The sequence below is a fragment of the Ursus americanus genome, chromosome 6 (genome assembly GCF_024610735.1).
Source record: "Ursus americanus isolate L20-20 chromosome 6, mUrsAme1.1.p, whole genome shotgun sequence".
Lineage (NCBI taxonomy): Eukaryota > Metazoa > Chordata > Mammalia > Carnivora > Ursidae > Ursus > Ursus americanus.
This window is the reverse complement of record NC_142132.1, coordinates 58,353,133-58,375,076: the sequence shown is the minus strand read 5'-3', so window position 1 is coordinate 58,375,076 and position 21,944 is coordinate 58,353,133. Positions and strand designations below refer to the sequence as shown.

The 21,944-nt window shown below is 35.9% G+C and overlaps 1 pseudogene; it reads left to right on the top strand.

Annotated features, from left to right (window-relative positions):
* The first annotated feature begins 2,892 nt into the window (after positions 1-2,892).
* The window catches only part of LOC148109816 (nucleoside diphosphate kinase A pseudogene), a 32,133-nt pseudogene continuing 13,081 nt past the window's right edge, over positions 2,893-21,944 (top strand).

The following is a 21,944-nucleotide window of genomic DNA, read 5'->3' as shown; positions in this document are numbered from 1 at the left end:
GAATGCCTTTCTCGAGAGCCCAGAACTGTGTATTTTGAGAAGTGAAATGTGTGCATGGTCACTATAGTTCAGTGATGTCTGAAACTCCAAATGAGATAAGTAGAGTCTTGGTAAGTCCTTGTATGTCATCTGACCATATGTAGAGATATTTGTGACTTTGATTTATATTTTTGGGATCTGTGAGCCAAAAGATTTCTAGAATTCCTTCCCCTGAAGGGGACAACTCTTCCCTTAAGCTACAGCCTAGAGTTTGTAGAAATGTGCAGGTTGGACCCTTTGCTAACCAGAGCCTTCAACCTTAAGATGCCCTTGCACACTTTTGCCAGTTGTGCTGAACCTTGAGTCCCATCCTCTATCAGTTAAAATTCTACAGAACTCTATAATTTATGATGGTGACAACACCATTGGCAAAGTGTATGGGCTTATTTTTTTCACTCAGTTTGTTCTAGGGGCTTCCCAGGTAGCTAAGGGGTCTGACGGAGAGGTGATCTCTTCCAGGACCATGATACCTGGCAAGGAAATGAGGACAGGGGAAGCCACTCCCTCCTACAAGTGGAATATATCAGAGGCTTCAGGTTTGTCTCCATCCTATACTAAGGAGGCCTCAGTAACCTTGACAATCCTATACTAAGGAGGCCTCAGTAAGCTGCTTTCATGACCCAAGGAATAATGATAGATAGCTAGATATGGAGGGTTATAGTCTCAGGATTTGTGAAAGCCTCTATTTTCAGGAGAGCCCAGTCTGTGACTAGCAATTTTTACTCTAATGGTGTCAAAAATGGCAGGTTTTGTTTTTGTTTTGTTTTGCATCAGAAGCCCATAGGCAATTTATGGCCATTGTAGGTCATCCAGAGACTCAGGGAGGCATGAGAGAAGTTTGCTAAAGTTTTTATGGTGAAGGAGTCTCTGAGAGTACTAATGTGAGTGCCTTTTGATTTGGATTTGGAAAGATGCTAGAACCTTTTTTTTTTAAGGTGTGTTGATGTGTAAGTAGCACCATTAGTGAAACAAAGTAAGATCTGTAAATAAGGAGTATATTGCTTTCAGAACTCAAAAAGACTTTCTAATGAGTATGCCAAATGAATCTCCTCAATGGAGGATATCATCAATGCGATGTCACACTGCGCTCCTGAAGGAAAGTGGATGCAGTTAAGATCTTGTCTGCAAAGATGGTGTGCATTGGCACAGCTATCAAGGTACATTATAGGGAGACTAGTAAAGGTGTGTGTGTCCTTTGGAGGTGAGGATGAACTGCTGCTGAGGGATTATTAAGTAAGCATGGAATAGAACATAGAACGTGTAAGTATAATATATAATGGTAAGACATTTACTGGCTACTGATTGAATAGAGTTAATAATTTCAATAATATTGGGTACTGGGGACTCAATGGATATGACCACAGCATTAAGGTTGTCGTATTTTACCATCATACATCATTTATTCTGTCCTTGTTTAAGAACAGGCAAAACTAGGCTGTCAAATGAAGAAACAGTGGAGATATCACCCATTCATTAATTAGGTCTTATATAATAAATTTTGATCTTTGACCACATTTTGATTTATTTGGGATGTATTAACCATTTCAACTAGGGGCTCATGGGGTCCCATTTTATCAAGCCAATTTGTAAGTGTCAAAGACTTAATTTAATTTAAATTTATTACTCACTATATCAGAGTGTTTATGTCTAATATGAGATATTTCAGGGCAAAGGGTACTATGACTATGGGAAACTGAGCCAAGGCTGTAATTAAAATGAGCCATGGCTATTTTTTGTCCAATTTGTATTTAGTTATTTTCCCAAGATTATACAGGATACCATGTTTAAATTAATGGGATCCTCAGGTATAATTATAATTTAAGGCCCAGTACTGATTAAGTCCATGAAGCTTTGTCATTGGTGCATTTTAGCAAATGTCGAAGTTAATCTAGTATCCATGTTGTAGAAACACAAAAACCACTTAGTATCCTTATAGCTTATTGTTATGTAAATTTTTGTTAATAAATTTGGGATTTTCCGTTGGTTCAAATTATGGACCTTCATTTTAATTTAATTATGTGTGTGTGTGTGTGTGTGTGTGTGTGTGTGTGTGTGTGCGCGCGCCTTGTAATTGTTCCTCCCCATGTATCCTGAGTTTTGGTATTTTTTAATCCCTTCACCCCATTTTTTCCCTCTTTTGAACTTCTAGCAGCCTAAAGCCACAGTTTTAGTTTCTGTCTCTGTCCGATAAGTCATAGTGCGGACTTTCTGTGGGTTACAGGAAAGGGGAAGAGAGTGGTAGCCTACCTCATGGGTAGCCATCTCTTGTTCCAACCCTTCCCAGTCCACCTTCTAGGGATTGGGGTCTACACTTAAAGAGTTTTAGCTGCCTTTCCTTATCCAAAGGAGAGGCAGCTAGCTTCTAGCACAGCTCTTTGTCCAAAGTATCAGTCAATTCAAATGTTGATATGGAATGGCACTTAGTAAAGCCCAAGTACACCGGATAGTGTTTTTTCATGGTTTAAGCAACTGGGTAACTTTGGCAAGTGTATGGGGAAGGGCAGGATGCAGGGATGAGATATTAATTCCCTTGTCCAAGAGCCCCAAGTTTGGTTTAAACATTGGGCTACTGACCTATATTGCAACCCACAATACCCCTGGGGATCTGGGGAACATGAAGTTAGTTGACATCATAGCACAGAAGACAAGCCACCATCACTGTCACCTGTGCAACATCAACACAACCAGTGTCATTTCTGTACTGTCGAGAAGTCTGATCGATAGCTTCTTCCACAGGGGTCACCAGAAGCACATGGATAAACCAAAATTCTGCCCCAAATAATAATTAAAAACAAAACCACACCAGCGGTGCTGAGTAAGTGACAAGCCCCCTGAAATAAGCCTCTGCCAAACATGGGCTGTGGCCAGAAATCTATTGGAAAGCCAACCCCAGAAGTACAGCTCAAGCGATCCATCACTGCTACTGTTCCAGGTGAGGACCCCTCTAAGTTCAGCCAATATTTTAAATATTTCAACAGCAAGAAAATTTGGGTAAAGAGAACCATGGGAGCCATCAACAGACCAAGAATAAGTTTTTGGTGTCAGGACAAAACACACACTGGGATAGATGAAAGGCAGGACTTTGTTACTTACAGTTCCAATGAGGGAAGGCTCCTGGGCAGGGTCACACAGGGGGTTGTACATGGAGATGGAGTAAGAAGGGCGTAGCGTGTGCATGGTAAGTGGAGTGGGGTGGCTAAGTTTCTTGGCCTCTTTGTGGATTGGCTTCTTTGAATAAATGTGCAGGTTCTGCTTTATAAGGGCTGTCCCTAGTTGTCTGATAGCTGGCCCCAGGTCAATTAGCTCAGGTGCATAATGACCCAGGCTGTGAAAGCCCATTCATGCAAGTGGTTGGGGTATGGACTTAATTAGGGGAACTGGCTGGCTTCTAGCTAGGACCTCAAAACTAGGTCAAGACATTATTTAAGATAAACAAACAAATAATTATATCACAGGCCACATCCAGGCCTATTGAATCAGTATCTGCATTTTGATATCTCCAGAAGATCTCAAGTTTGAGAAGCACCACTAGAAGCATTGCCTTTTCTGGAACAGTTGAAGCACTGAAAATACTTAACTTGGCAGAGAAGAAATTTGAGATGGATAATGAGAAGTGAGTCAAACCACTTTGAAAATCTAAACATATGAGGGCTTTCACAATATGAAGGATCCTTTAGTAAAGAAGGAGGAATATTAATGACCAGCTCAAAAATACAGATTTTATTGAAGAGCATGGTCAACTGACTGTATTTTTCTGGTGACCCTCCCTGTGGGAGAGTTATAATCTTCATCCTGTTTAACTTAGATATGGCTGTACAACTTGTTCTGGCTAATGGAATGTAAAAGAAAAAGACATTTGTTATTTTCATATGGAAACTTTAAGAAGTAATGAATAGTTCACCATTTTTTCCTTCCTTGCTTCTGGGATCGTAGAAGTTTATGTTAAGATAGAATTCCTACAACCTATGTACCTCAGAGAATGCAGTAAGTAGTGTCTTGGCATCCTGCAAAGGATCTATAGTGTGAACAAGAAACATTTCTGTTTTAAGAACCTACTTCTGTTGATCCTATTTTTTTTTCCTTTTTGCAAGTTTTTTGTGACTGGTATAGAATAAGCTAGGGTGACCTGACTGATATAATGAGGTACTTTCTAAAATAAGAATTATACAGAAAAGCGATATACTTTCTTCGGAGGAATTCTTTAGTGAATAAGACTTTGCAATCATTTTGACATGGATTTAAATCTCAGCTTCATTGTTCCCAGCCAATTACATGTATATGGTCTGGCACCTCATGGATGTTTGATAAGTGTTATTTTCTCTCCATTAAGGCAATAGCTTTTAAATAATCCTGTGGAGCATCCTGTTTCCATAGTGGTGCTTCAGGACTCCTGGTATACCTCTAAGGGAATGCTAAGGTACAGAGTTCCAGGTCTGCTGTTTCCTATTTAATCAGTGTGACCCTATTTGAATATTTTTACATACCATAATGGTATTTAAATTTAGCTGACTAAAAACCTCGAAGGGAGCATAAAATGTAAAAACTGGTGCTCTAGAGAATTCCTTGTGAATGGAAATGTTCTAAACATTTCAGATGACTATAGTTGAGCGTAACTTGGGTGGCAGGATGTCCTAGTTTTCCCAGGACAGTCCTGATTACTTAATTGGTAATCATTCCCTAACTTACTCTCAGAAATTGCCCTGTTTGGATGGCATGATTATATGGTCACCCTAATAAAAAAGTTGAGCATAATGACATTATGAGTAAATGATAATGATGATGATAATAAGGAGTTAAAATTTACATAAATGTTCACAATATACTACAGAATTCTTTTTAAAAAGCGATTCTTTTTTATCTAATGAGTAAGTAGACTAGATGGTACTTTAATATATATTTCAACTTTGAGATTCTATCATATTATAAACATTAGAAATAACCTACCTAGAATAATCCTATCTCTTTAGAGGATGAAGAAACTGTCATTGCTAAAAATAACAGATTTTTATAATACCCAATAAACAGAAACCATGAGAAACAGAAAAATTTCAATCGACATCATTTTCATTTTTGAAAATATTATGTGATTCTAAGAGAAGATGTATCTTACAAGAATGCAGGTATCTTAAGAGTTGCAGGAGGAAATCAGTTACATTTGAGCAGCAAAAATCATATGCTAACTAAAAGCTAGAGCCATCAGGCACTAGTTACACACTTTAACCTGGCTTAAAATGTAGGTCCCAAATCTAAGGGACATGTTTCACATTACCTCTTCCATCTTTCTGTGATGGAGTCACTGACAATTATAAATAGGGTTCACACCTATCCTTAGTGTTCAAGGATTCAGCTTCATCCTAGCCAATAGTTTCAGTTCCTTAATACTTAGGGAAGCAAAAAGACAGCTCCAAAAATATTGTTTTAGGAAAGCAGCCCTTCAAGTTACATAAGCTTATATAATTGTAGCTTTGGTGGTAAGCATTTTAACATTTATGAAATTTTTGAATCACAGAAAATATAATTGGCTCTATATTATTAATATTTTATATGAGAAAATCTAAGCTTGAATATTTATATTTTTACTACTTAAGACAATTTGACCTTTAAGAAAAATGATTTCAATATATAACTCCAATTTCAAACTTATAATTGGGAGTTTAGATTTTAAGTTGAAGTCTTTCTAAATTTAAAAACAATATTGGAATATTGAAGATAACTTTGAATCACTCCATTAAAGATCTAATGTATTGCAATTTTAAGAATCACCTAAGTGTTTGCAAAGATTTGTCAACCAAATAATGGAGGAACTTAGGAAATCAAGTATTTCAAAGTATCTGATTAGTAAGCACAGTTTGTTTAAGCACTTCACATTGTCACTTAAAACCTTTTGACCATTATAAACCAAATTCAGAAAATTCATCCTTTTGTAAGCATCCTTGTTTTGTGGGAGAAGAGGCAGTAATTAAAAGTGGTCCAAGAGATATTAGTGCACATCCTCCTAAGCAGCCACATGTCCATTCTATTTCCTGGTAACTCCCAGACTTACTTTACAGGTGTAAAAATAATGCCATGTGACCCACAGAATAAAGTTTAAGTATTTAAATATAATCATAAATTTGACAGAATACTAGCCTCTTGTGAGCAATGGGGATTTGGGAATAAATCTAATCTTCTCCATGTAGAACATTATCTCTATATTTTATTAATGGAAATAGACAATTTTCAAGGATTTTCAAACCATAAATGCAACGCAGTATGAAAAGTCTAAAGCTCAGACCTTGAGTTTTTATCTAATGGAAAGTTTAATCATGAAATCAATATTTTGTGAACAAAAATTCTAGTGAGCTGTGTGCACCTGGGGAGAATATTTTCATGGCTCAGTGATGCTACTTAGTAAGTGAAAATCATTGAGGCATAACCGGGGAAGGAAATTTGTGGACTAAAGCATTCAGCTGTTTTTACAAGATATTGGGCAATGCAAATTATTTTGTCTAACCACGGCGATTTTTTAAAGCTTGCTGATGCCTATGTAATGGCCCATCAAGGCAATATAACTTATAGTAGTGTGCTTTTCATTCCCTTGAGTTTATTGATACCTAATCCTATATTTTAAGTCACTCTGCATCACCGTTGCATAAGCTTAAACAAAGTTTTTAGAAGAAGAGATGTGGGGTGGAGGAAATATTAGTGCATACTTTTCTCTAAGGAGAGGAAGAGGCTGAAAGAAGTAGCTCTGTGTGGGGTCATATAAGCACCCACAGAGCACTGGGGAAACCTCCTGGGGAAGCTATGGGAACCAGCACCTCCCCACCCACCACAAAGCTCTACAGTGATGAATCATTTTAGTTGTGCTCAGTGTACTTGGATGTTGACTTCCCTAATTCTAGAAGACTAAACAGAGCCGGCAACAGAAAGACATTTTTTTTCTTTGTAAGAGTGAAAGTGATGAGGTTAAAAAGAAGAAGGAATGAATATGAATATGAATATGAATATGAATATGAATATGAATATAAGGGGAAGTCTCATCAGACAAGATGCCACTTACAGAGGGGAAGATACAATAACGAAAGAATCAGTTGCTCTTTCTAAGTAAATCAATGGCTCTGTTGACCTGATACAAACTTGATTCATCTTTTTGTTTTGGGGTTTCTCTCTTTTCTTTTGTTGTCTTCATGATTCCTGTTGTATGAATTCTTTGTTTAGGTTTCCCTGGTGGGGAAGTAGCTTACACATGGGATGCAACTCACCAAAAGCACAATCTGTTTCAAGTCCTTCAGCAAAGTGTGGGTCTGTCATTGTCTCACTGAATCTAGGTGCAGTTCACTTCTCAAATACAGCTAGTTAATCTAAGTGTGATAGACATAGAAGGGAGCCACCCAGATCTACGTCAAGGAAGGACTGCCCCATGGCAGGACTGTGGTCAGTAGAGAGCAGCCTCGAAGGAGGTGTGACTTTTCCTAGGCAGTCCACCCTGGAAGAATGAGAAGGCTGGAGTGGACATGCAGTTATTCCAGCTCCAGATAGGATAACTCGGACAGATAAGACTTGAGCTAGGCCTCTCCTGCAGGTTGACCAGGACTTTGTTGGACCTACATCAGAGTTAAACTTCTGCCTCTGCCCCCTCGTGCTTCCTCGTTTTCTCTTTCACAGGTGCTGATCTCTAATATATATCTGGTACCCAATACTTCATCTTAGTGTATGTATGAGCACTCCAACTTGTGATGTTAATTCTTATTTAAGTACTGTTAGCAAATAATAGCTTAGTGTGCTATACTTACTTGGCCTGTGGGTGTGTGGCAGTTGAAGAGACCCCTGGGCCTCAAAATCGCAGTAGGTGACTGATGTCAGCCTTCTGTGTGTGACCTTCTCAAGTGACCTCAAGGAGATATCAAATTAGTAAGGACCAGAAAACCAGTTAAGCAGAGGCAGTATTTTTCAATAATCAGATGCAATGGAAATATAATGTATTAAGATGACCTAAGTGTCTTTCTGAAGTCTGTGTGAAAATCAAAAAGCCTTAGTTTTTACAACAAATCATACCTTTGTGATGCACCAGTATTTGGAGAACTGCTCACGAGTACATACAGTCCTTTCCCATTTTAGATATAGAATTCCCTGTTCTTCAGAGTTCTTCAGAGCAATCCGAGACTGTTTCCCAGGCTATAAGCCTCAGTAAGACAAGGAATAAAGCATTTCCTGACCTACTCGGAGATTGTCTTTCTTTCAGCTGACACACCTGAAAACATGAAGACTTACCCCAAAACAGGCATTCTAAAATGCAAGGATTCTCATAACTTGGTAGACGAGAAATTCTTACCAATGCTTGGAGGGCAGGAAAGACTCCCTAGAATCATTTAAATAGACCTCATTCGGAGGCTGCTCACTCTTTTTCAACCATTTTACCAATACAGACAGAAGGAAAACATCAAATTAATTCCCTACGAAAAGACAAATGATTCGCTGTTGATAATATATATAATTATTTTAAAACCAACGATGTGGCAGATACTGTACTAAACGATGTTAATTCATTATCACTATTCCACTCATGTATCAATCCTTATCTAACTTTATATGCATAAGGAAACCAAGGCTCAGAAAAGATGAATGAATGAATGAATGAATGAATGGTGAAGCACAGCAAAGTCATAAGCCAAAATATATCTGAACTCCAAAGCCAGATATCTTCTGGCTCTTGTGGGGGAGTGGGGAAGGATCAAATTTGAGAAGAGGAAATAATCCTGATGCTATTACTAGTTTACTCAGCAGTCTGGAGCAGAGACAGAATAGAAAGTAAAAGAAGAAAGTTTAGAGGCCTAAGAAAATTTCACAGCTGAGTCTATTCCTTTGGAATTGCCCTCACCAATGTCAAATGCTCCATCAAATTATTTTTGCATGAAATTTGACATAAAATAATATGAATAAAATATTTTAAATTGGGTTCCCTATTTATAAACTAAAACTTTAAAGAATGTGGAAAAGATTAATATAGTCCCATCAGGACCTTTGATAATAATCAACTAACAGGATGAACAGAAGCTCAGCCTCATCACGTATTTTTCAAGTCTGGAAAACACCACGTGAAACACAAAGGCGCATTACCTTGATAGCTTTTATTATTTACATGCAGTCAAGGTTTTCAGGTATCTAATGATAAACTCCTAAAGGCAACAACGCATCAGGATGGTTACCGTGGCAACGGAGGCTAGCCAACCACAGAAACATTTTAATAAGACAGCAGCACCGTCAGTGAGAAAACAGTCCCAGTTTGACAGAGGAGGAAAATTGGCACACTACACCTCAACGAGGCAGGAACACACACAAGATAGGACCCAGCAAATGCTGCAAGAGGACATGTTCTACAATTCCACTTGCAACAAAAATCGTTTCGGCTCAAAAGCCACACTAGTTGCCAGGGGATGTTTAATATTCCACTGTGCGCTGAGTCCTCACAAGGTTGAGATTTTGGTCTGCCAAAATCTTTAACGTAATATTGGATGGTCTCACTCAATTGAGTCTAGGCACACAGATGATATTTTGAATGGGGTTTGCAGGGCACTAGAAAACTTGGTAAAATGCTCCATGAATACCTTTGAAATAAATGGATATAGAGAACTCTAGAAGGTCAAAGCATCCATTGATCTCATCTATTAAGGAGGTGTGGAGAACCAGGGAGTGAGAATGGCAGTCTTCCTCAGCCCCTTCAACCATATCATATGGGCATTTCCCACTCTCTTCATTTGTGAGGCTGAGTTTAAACTGATGGTCTTCTGAGAAAGTTAATTGGAATGTCATGTTTTATAGGCCAGACCAATACCCTACATATTGGTTTTGGAACCACAGGATAAGATCGTTCAATATATAGAGAATATCCCGAACAGTGGAACCAAAATCTTACACTATTATTTTAGTATGTACAGGCCGCTGGGTTACAAATATCACACTGTAATTAACATATTTGCTCAAAAATAGTTCATCTGTTTAGGCTGAATAAATATGTGCATAATATACTCTAAAAAAATTAGAGTCTGAATTTCTTGCATTGAATTACTGGGCCCTATTAGTGATATTTCCAGTGTGTTCTCCTCTGGCCTGACTTCCCTGCTTGGGTACCCATTTTCCACCTGTTTAAAGACCCTATGATACTATTTGTTACATTGTTTTGTAATTTTTGTATACTGGCTTGTTTCTTCTCTTAACTGAAAATTCTTGGAGACTAGTAATCTTATTTGTATGTACATCCCTAGAACATTATCAGTACTTGGCTCAGAGTAAGTTTAAAGTCAATGTATTTTGACTGAATCAGTAAAATAGAGAATACATGTGAATATAATTATCATCGCTAGTGGAACACTTGTTGACTTCTGATCTTCCCAGTGATGCAGCTGCCTCACATAGCCTCTTGCTAACTTGGGTTTTCCTGATCAACATGGAAATAAACTCAGACTGAGAGGACAGCTACTATTTTCCCCGTTTGTTAGATTCACACTCACTCTGAATTACTGGTTATCTAATGTTGTTTTGAAATAATCTTACCTGTTGGAATTTTCCCTGCTTAACCACCTTGGATATAAACCTCAGATTTAAGACCTTAAGTTTCAGTTTATCATATATACTGGGGAGTCCCTGTGCTCCCTATAGACTGAGAAGCTGCTGACTAAGCCCACTTAGGCTGTCTAAACTTAGCCCCTGAATTGTGTCTGCCCCCATGTCTGCTTAACATATACTATGAACATGACAACCAAGGATTTTGCTTTTTAAATCTTGTGCATTATCTTTATGCCAGGAAATGCCTAGATTATATATGCTGACATCATGAAAAGCCAACCACATGCATATGAGATCGTATGGTATTTGTTCTTCTGTGACTGGCTTATTTCACTGATATTGTCCTCTAGGTTCATCCATGTTATCTCAGATTCATAATGTGATAATCTACATATGCATGCAGATAGCTCCCTAAGATAGTGATTTCATTTTCTTTGGAGATATATTGCACTGTGATCTGAATGTCTGTATCCTCCCCAAATTCATAATTTGAAATTCTGACCCCTAAAGTTGATGGTAGTATTAGGTGGGGCCTTTGGGAGGTGATTAGGTCATAAAGGTAGAGCCCTCCTGAATATCATTAGTGCAGTTTTAAAAGAGACCCCACAGACACCCTTAGCTCCTTCTTTTCTCTGTGAGGATAAAATGAGAAGTCTGTAACCTGGAAGGGGGCTCTCCACACTGGCATCCTGAGCTCAGACTTGTGGCTTCTAGGATGGTGAGGAATAAAGGTTTGTGGACTCTAAGTCATCTACCGTGTGGTATTTTGTGATAGCAGCCCAAAAAGACTAAGTCAAACCCAGAACTGGGAGTGTTGTGTCATATGGCAGCTCTGTTTTTAATTTTTTGAGAACCCTCCATACTGTTTTCCACAGTGATTACACTACTTTTCATTCCCACTGAGAGTGCAAGAGGGTTCCCTTTTCTGCACAGCCTCACCAACACTTGTCATGTTTCGTCTTTTTGGATAACAGCCATTCTAACAGGTGTGAGGTGATATCTCATCTTGGTTTTGATTTGCATTCCCCTGATGATTGGTGATATTGGGCACCTTTTCATCACTTGCTGGCTATCTATATGTCTTCCTTAGAAAAGCGTTTATTCAGGTCTTTTTTTTTTTTTTTTTTTTTTTTGACAGAGAGAGAGACAGCCAGTGAGAGAGGGAACACAAGCAGGGGGAGTGGGAGAGGAAGAAGCAGGCTCCCAGCGGGAGAGCCTGACGTGGGGCTCGATCCCGGAACGCTGGGATCACGCCCTGAGCCGAAGGCAGACGCTTAACGACTGAGCCACCCAGGTGCCCCTATTCAGGTCTTTATCCCACTCATAAAAGTACAGAATAGAATAGTCATCGCCAAGGGTTTGGGCATGGGGAAAATAGTGAAATGTTGGACAAAGATTACAAGTTCAGGTATGCAAGGTGAATAAGTTCTGGAAATCTAATGCACAGCAGAGTGACTATGGTTAATGATACTGTCCTGTACTCTTGAAATTTGCAGAATAAGAGAATAAATCTTAATTGTTTTTACAAAAGGAAAAAGTTAACTTAAAAAAAAATATATATATATATGAAATGATGGACATTTGATTAACTTGATTGTGGTGATCGTTTCACATTATAGATGTCTATCAAACATTATATTAAAACATCATGTGTACACCTGAAATGTACACCATCTTTATTCATCAATTATACCTCAAATAGAACATGGGAAAATGGCCTGACAATCATCTGGTCATCCATTTGAAAACAAAACATACAGGCACACTATTCTATCTTGATCTTTTTTTAAAAAAATCTTTTTCAAGGAGTAATATTTACTTGGAAGGTGTCCTTTGATCTTTACATGAAAAGTCCTGTTGCACACAAGATTAATATTCTATCCCCTTTTTAGATAAGCAAACTGAGACTGGATGGAAGTTGTGTGTGATCTCACACTATGTGGAGCCTGGACAAAAATCTAGTCTTACTTTCTCCTCGAGAATCCTCCAAGACTCTACAAACAACATCCCACCTCAGAAAAAGAACTTAACCATTTTATTAATTCCATTTGAGTCACAAGAAGTGCTGTATTATTCATATTGTTCTTAAATGGATGTTGTGATAATTTGAGAGGATTTCCATATAGTAGCGAAAACTTAGGTGCATGATAAGAAATATAAAGGCTTTTGCATATAATTTGTCAAGCTATTGTGTTGTGAAAAAGTGGAAAGCCTTTTGGAAATATTTTTTAAAAATCTGACATAAATAACCTTGTCCCAGTTGTATGTGGCATGGTTTGTATAAATAAAAGACCTCCTATTAGATGTCTCATAGCTCATTCTGTGCAACTCATATTAGAAGCTTATCTTCATGTTTCTATCCATTGTCTCATTCCCCCTAGAAATCTGTGCAGTTTCTTTTCCAGAAAAATATCATCTGATTTGATAAGCTAAGAAGCTATATCATAACAGGCCTCTTGATAGATAGGCATAATAAACATTTATTTAAACTTATGTCATAAAGACAAAACAAATGTCATATTTAAAAAAATACAAGATGACCTTTGGAAACAAGGCTAAACCATCTCATACCAAGATGCCTAAGTGATAGAGCTAACATTACATCCCATTTGTCATGATCTACAACTGCACAAATGACATTTGTATTCGAAAAGGTCAGGATGGATGATGTGATTGCTTAGCAAGATTAACACCACTACAATTTAAATTAGATATTTTACAATTGCATTGCTGGAATTGTTTAATGGCCACTGGGGACAATTGATGATACTTGCATCTGAAATCTTCCCATTCTAAAATTATCACGGCCATGTGTACTCTTCTGTGATTCAGAGCAGCGAAGATGTTAGGTCTCAGAACTTTTCTTCTGGGTTGTACCCTGGGCCACCATTAAAATATCTTTTGGCCCAACTCTACAGAACTCGCACACCCCATGATTTAATTGTGTGTCTTCATTTTTAAAATATCATGATAAACTCATCTTCCAGTCAATTGATTGTTAAAAATTTAGATCTGTGCTGGGCCAACACTAGTTAGTACATAGTACCCAGTACACTAGCTTTGTGTGTTGCTCATCTCCATAGTTACGGTGCAAAATACACAAAGACATGTGTGTGTCTGTGTTCCAAGAGAACTTTATTTACAAAACCAATAGTGGTTCTCTGGGCTGTGTTTTGATTTCTGATGGAATATCAGAGTTTTACAGTTGTGATAGATAAAAATTACTGTGAAATTATAATGTGCAAATTACCAAATAATCTACTGTGAACAATGATATTCATTGGGCTCTCCTTGAAGCAAAGGCAGTCCCTCATTTCCCCAGCTTCCTATTTACCCAAGCTTTTTCTGAAAAATATAGTATTTTGGGGCAATATTATTAGATAGTTTTGTGGTCAGTTTGTGGTTGTTTGGTGGTGATTTTGGGAACTATTGAATTAAAAAAGCATAACAGGTTTTTCTGGAGAAGAATGTACAGTAACTTTTAATATAACAAAGTGCACCAGGGATCTATGAAAGGGGAAAGGAGAGGTTTTAATGTTTTTTGTTTTTTTTTTTTTAAACCTATTTGGTGTGTGAGTCTCTCTCCTTTTTCTTTTTTGTTTTTAATGAAACATTTTTCAATGGATCATCAGTAGAACACATTTTTCAATAAAATTAACTTTAATTTGTGAGTGAGTAGGTAGGAGTTTGTTTAATTATTTAAATCGTTACTTTAAGGCTTTTTGGTTGATGTTTCTTTATAGAATTGGCAAATATCCATGTTAGTTCTTAAGAAAACTGTGAATTAACTCATGATATCTGTCATATAAATCTTTGCCTTTAAAGAAGGTTTGGAGTTAAGGTAAAATGGAAGAATGGAAAGATGATATTGTTGTCTTCATAGTACTTATGAGAATGTCACAAGTATAACCACCTTACTGTGTCAAAAAGCTCCTCATAACAACACTTCTATGTTATGATATTTGGGGGCATTTAACTAATAGAATCTTTTAGATACCTTTTTCACTGCAGCCTGTCAGTGAAACAATTTTTCTAAATATTAAAAATAATGTGAATTACTGAAAATATACCCATAAATATATATATATATATATATTTATTTATTTATTTATTTATTTAATTTTAAAGATTTTATTTATTTATTTAACAGGGAGAGAGAGAGCACAAGCAGGGGGAGTGGCAGAGCAAAGGGAAGAAGAGGCTTCCTACTGAGCAAGCAGCCTGATGCGGAACTTGATCCCAGGACCCTGAGATCATGACCTAAGCATAAGGCAGAAGCTTAACTGACTGATCACCCAGGTGCCCCTACCCAGAAATATTTAAATAAGTTTTTCTTTTGTTAACTTAATCCCTAAAAAAATAAAAATATAATAAACTTTTAATTGCTTTAAAGCATAATATTTTTTGTCTCAAATTTTTATTTGAATTCTGTTTAGTTAACATAGAGTGTAAATTGGCTTCAGGAGTAAAATTCAGTGATTCATGACTTACATATAACACCCAGTTCTCATCATAACAGGTGCCCTCCTTAATACCTATCACCCATTTAGCCCATCTCCCACCCACTTTCCTCCATCAACCCTTAGTTCTCTTTAGTTAAGAGTCTCTTATAGAAAAACATAGTTTTTAAAAACTTGCCTCATATAATAACTTCAAAATTTTTCATCATAATGAGTATTAGTTTCCAAAAGGAAACCATTTTTTAAAAAATATATAAAGATAAATGCAATATAATGCAAAATATACTATAATGTGTAAAATATGGTATTTCAACATTAAAAATTCAGGTAAAGACACAGTCACAATTTCAACACAATCTTCTTTATTCAGAGAATATCAAATTTAATAAATTTGAGTTATGTGACCTATAATTAAATAAATGTGCCTTATAATTAAATAAATTAGATAAATCCACAATGGTTTACTTTTCATACTCACTCAAGGATAAGGCATAATCAGGGAATATCTTCTATAACTTCAGTCTTGAATATGTGGTCATTTTCACATATTTTAAAGTTCTTTTTTTTTTTTTTTTGCTAAACTTATTTTTAATTTTTTAACATTTTTTAAAGATTTTTAAAATTTTGAATTTTTAAATTTATTTGAGAGAGATAATGAGCATGGAGAAAGGGAGAAGCAGACTATCCCCCGAGCTGGAAGCCTGATGTGGGGCTTGATCCCAGAACCCTGGGATCATGGCCTGAGCTGAAGACAGGTGCTTAACCGACTCAGCCACTCAGGTGCCCGTAAACTTATTTTTTAAATATATTTTAAGTAAAGTGTAAACAAAAGGTCTTAAGTTATTGGGAAAAAATGATGAAAATAGAGCAAATGACTGCACTTTCTTAAGAATGATTCTTTCATATCCCTTATCCACCACCACTGTCAGCTTGTCTCTTCCCTATTGTTGATTACAACATAGTGCTATTATATCATGTATTATGCAGAAACTCTATGTTCATGTTCAAATGGTTCTTTACTAATATGAACTTATTTTTTTAGTTTGGCTGATACTTTTTATTTGTAAAAATTGTTCAAATTCTTTTGGTTAGGATGAGATGTATTATATCATCTCATAAAATTAATAAGATATACTCATATTAATGGGTTTTATTCATTGGCAGAAGAAAGAATCATTGGATTGAGAGATAGATGAGATGTTTTATTTCTATCAGTGCCTGTCAAATATTCCCAGTTAAATTTAAATTTTTAGGATGTGGTTCTTATATCTTTCAAAGAGCATAGTATTAAGCTGGGTGTCTGGGAGACTGTTGAGATGACGAAAACTTCTCAAGGCACAGTTCATGAGGTTTTCCTGTGGGTCACATTTCTTGAGAAATTTTATTTAGAATAAACAATCTTTATCAAAAGCCTCGTCTATATTAAAGCATTGTTGGAAATTACAATAACAAAAACAACGTGCATAACGCACAAGGACTTGACTTTAAGTTTCTGCCATTGTGGTTACTAGTAATATCATCATTAACATTTAGTTCACTTTCCCAAGCTTCATTTTCCTGATCTTTTAAATGGTAAAAATAGAACTAATTTTCCAATATCACTGTGAAAATTAAGTGAGATAATACAAGGACAGAGGTAGAGGAAAAACTCAGCATGTCTCCATGTCCCAAATGGACAAAACAAGCATAAGTCAACAAATAAACATAAAAAAATTAACAGGTAAATAAACAGCAAAATGCCAAAGACTATAGAGGAAGGGTTCAGTTAAGCTTCCAACTCTTTTTTTTTTTTATTTAATATTTTTCTATTTATTTGGGGGAGGCAACAGGGAAAGCACAGAGGGAGAGAGAATCTGAAGCCGACTCTGCACTTAGCAGAGCCCCAACATGGGGCTCAATGTCAGGACCCATCAGATCATGACCTGAGCCAAAACCAATAGTCAGAGGCTCAACAACTATGCCACCCAGGCGCCCCAAGACTTTGAATCTTGATTTCAGCTCAGGTCATGATCTCAGGGTCCTGGGAGTGAGCCCCAAATAGAGTTCTGCACTCAGCGGGGCGTCTGCTTGAGATTCTCTCCCTCTCCCTCTGCCTCTCCCCCTGCTCTCTCTCTCAAATAAATACATAAATAAAAATCTTTTTAAAAATCTCAAAGACTAGAGAAGAGAGAAAATTATCTTTACCTAATGGTTATCAAAAAAAAAAAAAAAAAGAGGTGGTGTAAGAAGTAAGCATTGCCTTGTGTACTGTTTTAGGTAGAAAGCAATGAAACAGATATTGAATATAAAAGAGAATATGTAACGAAAGTCAGGCAGGCAGTTTATGGGTTGAGAGAAAGGCACATTAGTGCAAAGAAATTAGATATGTTTGGCAAATGATGGGAACCTGTTTTGAAGAAAATTATAAATACAAATTTACATAGATCTGAGCTGATTGCACTATAATAATTATTTTATGATTTTTTTTAAAGACTTTATTTATTTATTTGACACAGAGAGAGAGATAGCCAGCAAGAGAGGGAACACAAGCAGGGGGAGTGGGAGAGGAAGAAGCAGGCTTCGCAGTGGATCAGGGAGCCCAATGTGGGGCTCGATCCCAGGATCCTGAGCCACCCAGGCACCCCTATGATAATTATTTTAAATTTCATTGGATAAAAATAAAAAATGGATGGTTCCTGCTTTTAGGTAGTGGTCTCTAGGACTTAATGATTAACTGGATGTGTATTAAAAGAAGCTAAATTTGAAGTGAAGCTATCTTCAGTGTTGCCTGGGATATATGTGATACTAATAACAGGAAAAGAGTGACCAGTAGTAGGGGCAGATTTCATTCCCAGAACTGGGAAAATAAAGATCAATATAGAATATTATAAATATATCTATGAAACCAAATAATTTAAAAGCACATATAAATCGAGTGAAGTCATATATTAGGAGTGTGTGTTTGAATTGACTAACATCCTTTAATTATAAATTTTTTATTACATTTTATAATTTCAAGTTTATTTATCCAATGAGATAGAATTTAAAAAGCAGAAGAAAGCCTTGGTTAGTTGACCCAAGTGATGTGTGATGGCAATCAACTGATCACCTTATTCTGTTTTGTTAATTACAATAGGATAAGAGGAGCTTTTAAATTTCTACCTCTGAAAGAAGTTAAACAATCATAAAATTGTACAGAGGAATTCTCACGTCATTCAGTTCAAATTCTTCATTTTATAGATGCCCAGGTGACTTACTGAAGGATTCAGAGCATGTTCTCCAAATCTTGAGTTGGGAATCTTCTCAAAACATGATTTAAAACTACTTTATTTTCCTGTAGAAAATATCACAGCATGGTGATAAAGTACAGAAAATCTTTAGCATCAGGAGAATTCAAAAATCCTACCTACATTCCCAGTGATCCCTTGGGCGGGTTTGCAATGCTCTACCCAGGATTTATAAAGTTTATGCATTTACTAAAAGACTGAGGTTAAAAATGGATCAATCTCTCTCTACAGAGTAAAAATTCAAGAAAGAAAACTGGGAAGAATCTTACTGATAAACAAAAACAACTGTACATGATTACTTTATGCAAAATATATATGCAAAAATGAAAAACAAGATAAAAAAAAGCTGAATTACCAAATAAACAACTCAATAGCAAAATAAACCCAATAACCTGTTTTTAAAATGGGCAAGGGATTTGAATAGATTTTTCTCCAAAGAACACGAACAGGTACATGAAAATTTGCTCAACATCACTGATCATCAAGGAAATGGAAATCAAAACCACAATGAGGTATCGCCTCACCTTGTTAGGATGGCTACTATCAAAACAAAAACAAAAACAAAAACAAAAAAACGAAAACAAAAACAAAAGTCAACAAATGTACGCTAGAATGTAGAGAAATTGGAGCCCTCGTACACTATTGGTAGCAATGCAAAATAGTATAGCTACTATGGAAAACAATATAGAGGTTCCTCAAAAGTTTTTTTAAAAATAGAACTACCATATGATCTAACAATCCTACTTCTGGGTATTTATCCAATTTGAAGAGATAGTAGCACTCCATGTTCACTATAGCACTATTCACAATCTGAATGGATAAAGGAAATGTAGCATATACATATAACAGAATATTATTCAGCCAAAGAAAAAGAAAAGAAAAAGGAAACTACTATTTGTGACAACACGGATGCATCTTGAAAACATTATGTCAGGTGAAATAAGTCATTCACAGAAAGAAAAATAACGCATAATTCCCCTTGTAAGAGGTATCTACAATAGGCAAATTCATAGGATCAAAGAGTGGGATGATGGTTCTCAGAGGTTGGGGGAAGGGGAAGTGGGAAGTGGCCAATCAAAGGGTAAGAAGTTTCAGTCATAGCAAGATAAATAAGCTCTAGAGATCATCTGTACGACAGTATACCTACGGTCAATAATACTTAATTATACACTTAGAAGTGTGTTAAGAGAGTAGATCTCATGTTAAGTGTTCTTACCAAAATGAAATAATTTTTTTAATGAAGTTACCAGATAAATATCTGTTTTGCAATGAATGGAATGTAGAATGTATACTCTTTAAAAGTGGCTAGACTTTTGAGCTATTTAAATATACTTAAAAAATAAAATGATTCATAAGTCTAGGTCCAAAATATGCAGTGTAACATTAACACTGACAAATAAAATATACACCTGTTATATAGTGTCAATGTTTCTTGTAGTTCATGTTTACCAAATTTTTTCAATTCATGTCTTTCTTTGAAAAATATAGATATTTTATCACTTACCTGAATTTTTATGGAAATAATTACTTATTTAAAATTCCTAACTGTTTTTCATAGTAGCTGTACCAATTTACTTTCCCATCAACAGTGCGTGAGGGTTCCTTTTTCTCCAAATCCTCACCAACACTTGTTACTTCTTGTTCTTCTGGTTTTGGCCTTACTGACAGGTATAAGATGATACCTCATTGTGGTTTTGATTTGTATTTCCCTGATGATTAATGATGTTGAGCATCTTTTCGTGTGTCTGTTGGCCATCTCTATGTCTTCTTTGGAAGAATGTCTATCAGGGCCTCTACTCATTTTTTTAATCATATTTTTGTTTGTGTGTGTTGAATTGTTTAAGTTCTTTATATATTTTGGATATTAATGCCTTATCAGATATATGATCTGCAAATGTCATCTCCCATTCAGCAGGTTGCACTTTTGTTTTGCTGATGGCTTCCTCTGCTATGCAAAAGCTTTTTATTTAGATATAGGCCCAATAGTTTATTTTTATTTTTGTTTCTCTTGCCTTAGGAGACATACCTAGAAAAATATGGCTATAGCCAATGTCAGAGAAATTATTGTTCGTGTTGTTTTCTAGGATTTCCAGTTATGAAATGAATAAGACACAAGAATAAAGGGCACAGCATAAGGAATATGGTCAGTGATATTATAATAGTGTTGTATGGTGACAGATATAGCTACATTTGTGGTGGCCATAGCATAATGTATAGAGAAGTTGAATCATTATGTTGTATACCTGAAACTAATGTAACATTGTGTTTCAACTATACTAAAATGAGAAAAAAATAAATAAAATGCCCTAAATATTATTTTCCTTCAACTCAAACATTCCTCTCTGGATCTTTTCTGCTCTTGAGAGATATAACTATGTAGGAGATGGTTTCCTTAGGGATAAAATTCATTGATTTAGTTGATGGGACAATAAGTAAATTAAGGAGAGCCTTAAGATATAAGATTAATTTAGAGAATTCGATGATATTTCTATGTACCAGCAACAAAAATGGAAATAAAATACAATTATTTAAAAATAAAGAAAATATTTAACATTACTTAGGAGCAAATTTAATGAAAAGTATTCGATAGCCTTATTCTAAGAAATACAAAATATTACTGAAAGAATTTGAAGAAGATCCAAATAAAATAGAAATATGTAGGATGTTCATTGATTAGAAGACTCAAGGTATTTGAGACATGCATTCTCCTCAGTAAGGATACGAAGAAAGTGCTATCAAAATCCCAGCAGCTTTGTAAAGACGTGCGTGCGCACGCGTGTATTTGTGTGCACACACTTGTACACAGCTGAAAATTCACATGGTAAGTAAAAAATGTATTTGGAAATGCAAAGGACACAAAATAGTGAAGAGCAAAGATGGAGAAATTAAACTACCTGGTTTAATTAAAGTAATTAAAATATGTGATCAAAAGAACAGACTGTAGGGTCAAGAAATAGACCCACACGTACAGTCGTTTAATCTTCAACAAGGGCACAAATGTACTTAAATTTTTTTTTTATTTTTTTAAAGATTTATTTATTTATTTGACAGAGAAAGGGAGAGAGAGCACAAGCAGAGGGAGCTGGAGAGGGAGAAGCAGGGAGTCCGGTGCAGGGCTCGATCTCCAGACCCTGAGATCATGACCCAAGCCGAAGGCAGATGCCCAACCCACTGAGCCACCAAGGTATCCCTAATTAAGTGTTTAATGTTTAGTATTTTCAATAAATGATGCTGAAAAACTGGATGTATATCTATGGAAAGAAACTAATCTTGATTTCCGCCTAACAGCACACTCAAGAAACCAAACACCAAAAAAGAAAATGAAACAAAACAAAAAACTTGGAATAAACTGTAGACATAAAGAAAAGTAAATTACATTGAAATTTAAATCTATTCCTCAAAAAACACTATAAAGAAGAGAAAGAGTAAGCCACAGACTGGGAAAATACATTCATAGTTCATATATCAAACAAAAGAGTTTTAAATATAATGTATAAATAACTCTAATAATTCAAAAATAAAATCAACAAGTTTTCAGATGTGTGAAAAAGACTTGAAAAGACATTTCCAAAATGATTTATGAATATCCAATAAACTCTTAGATGTAAGTTTAACATCATTTGTAATCAGAGAA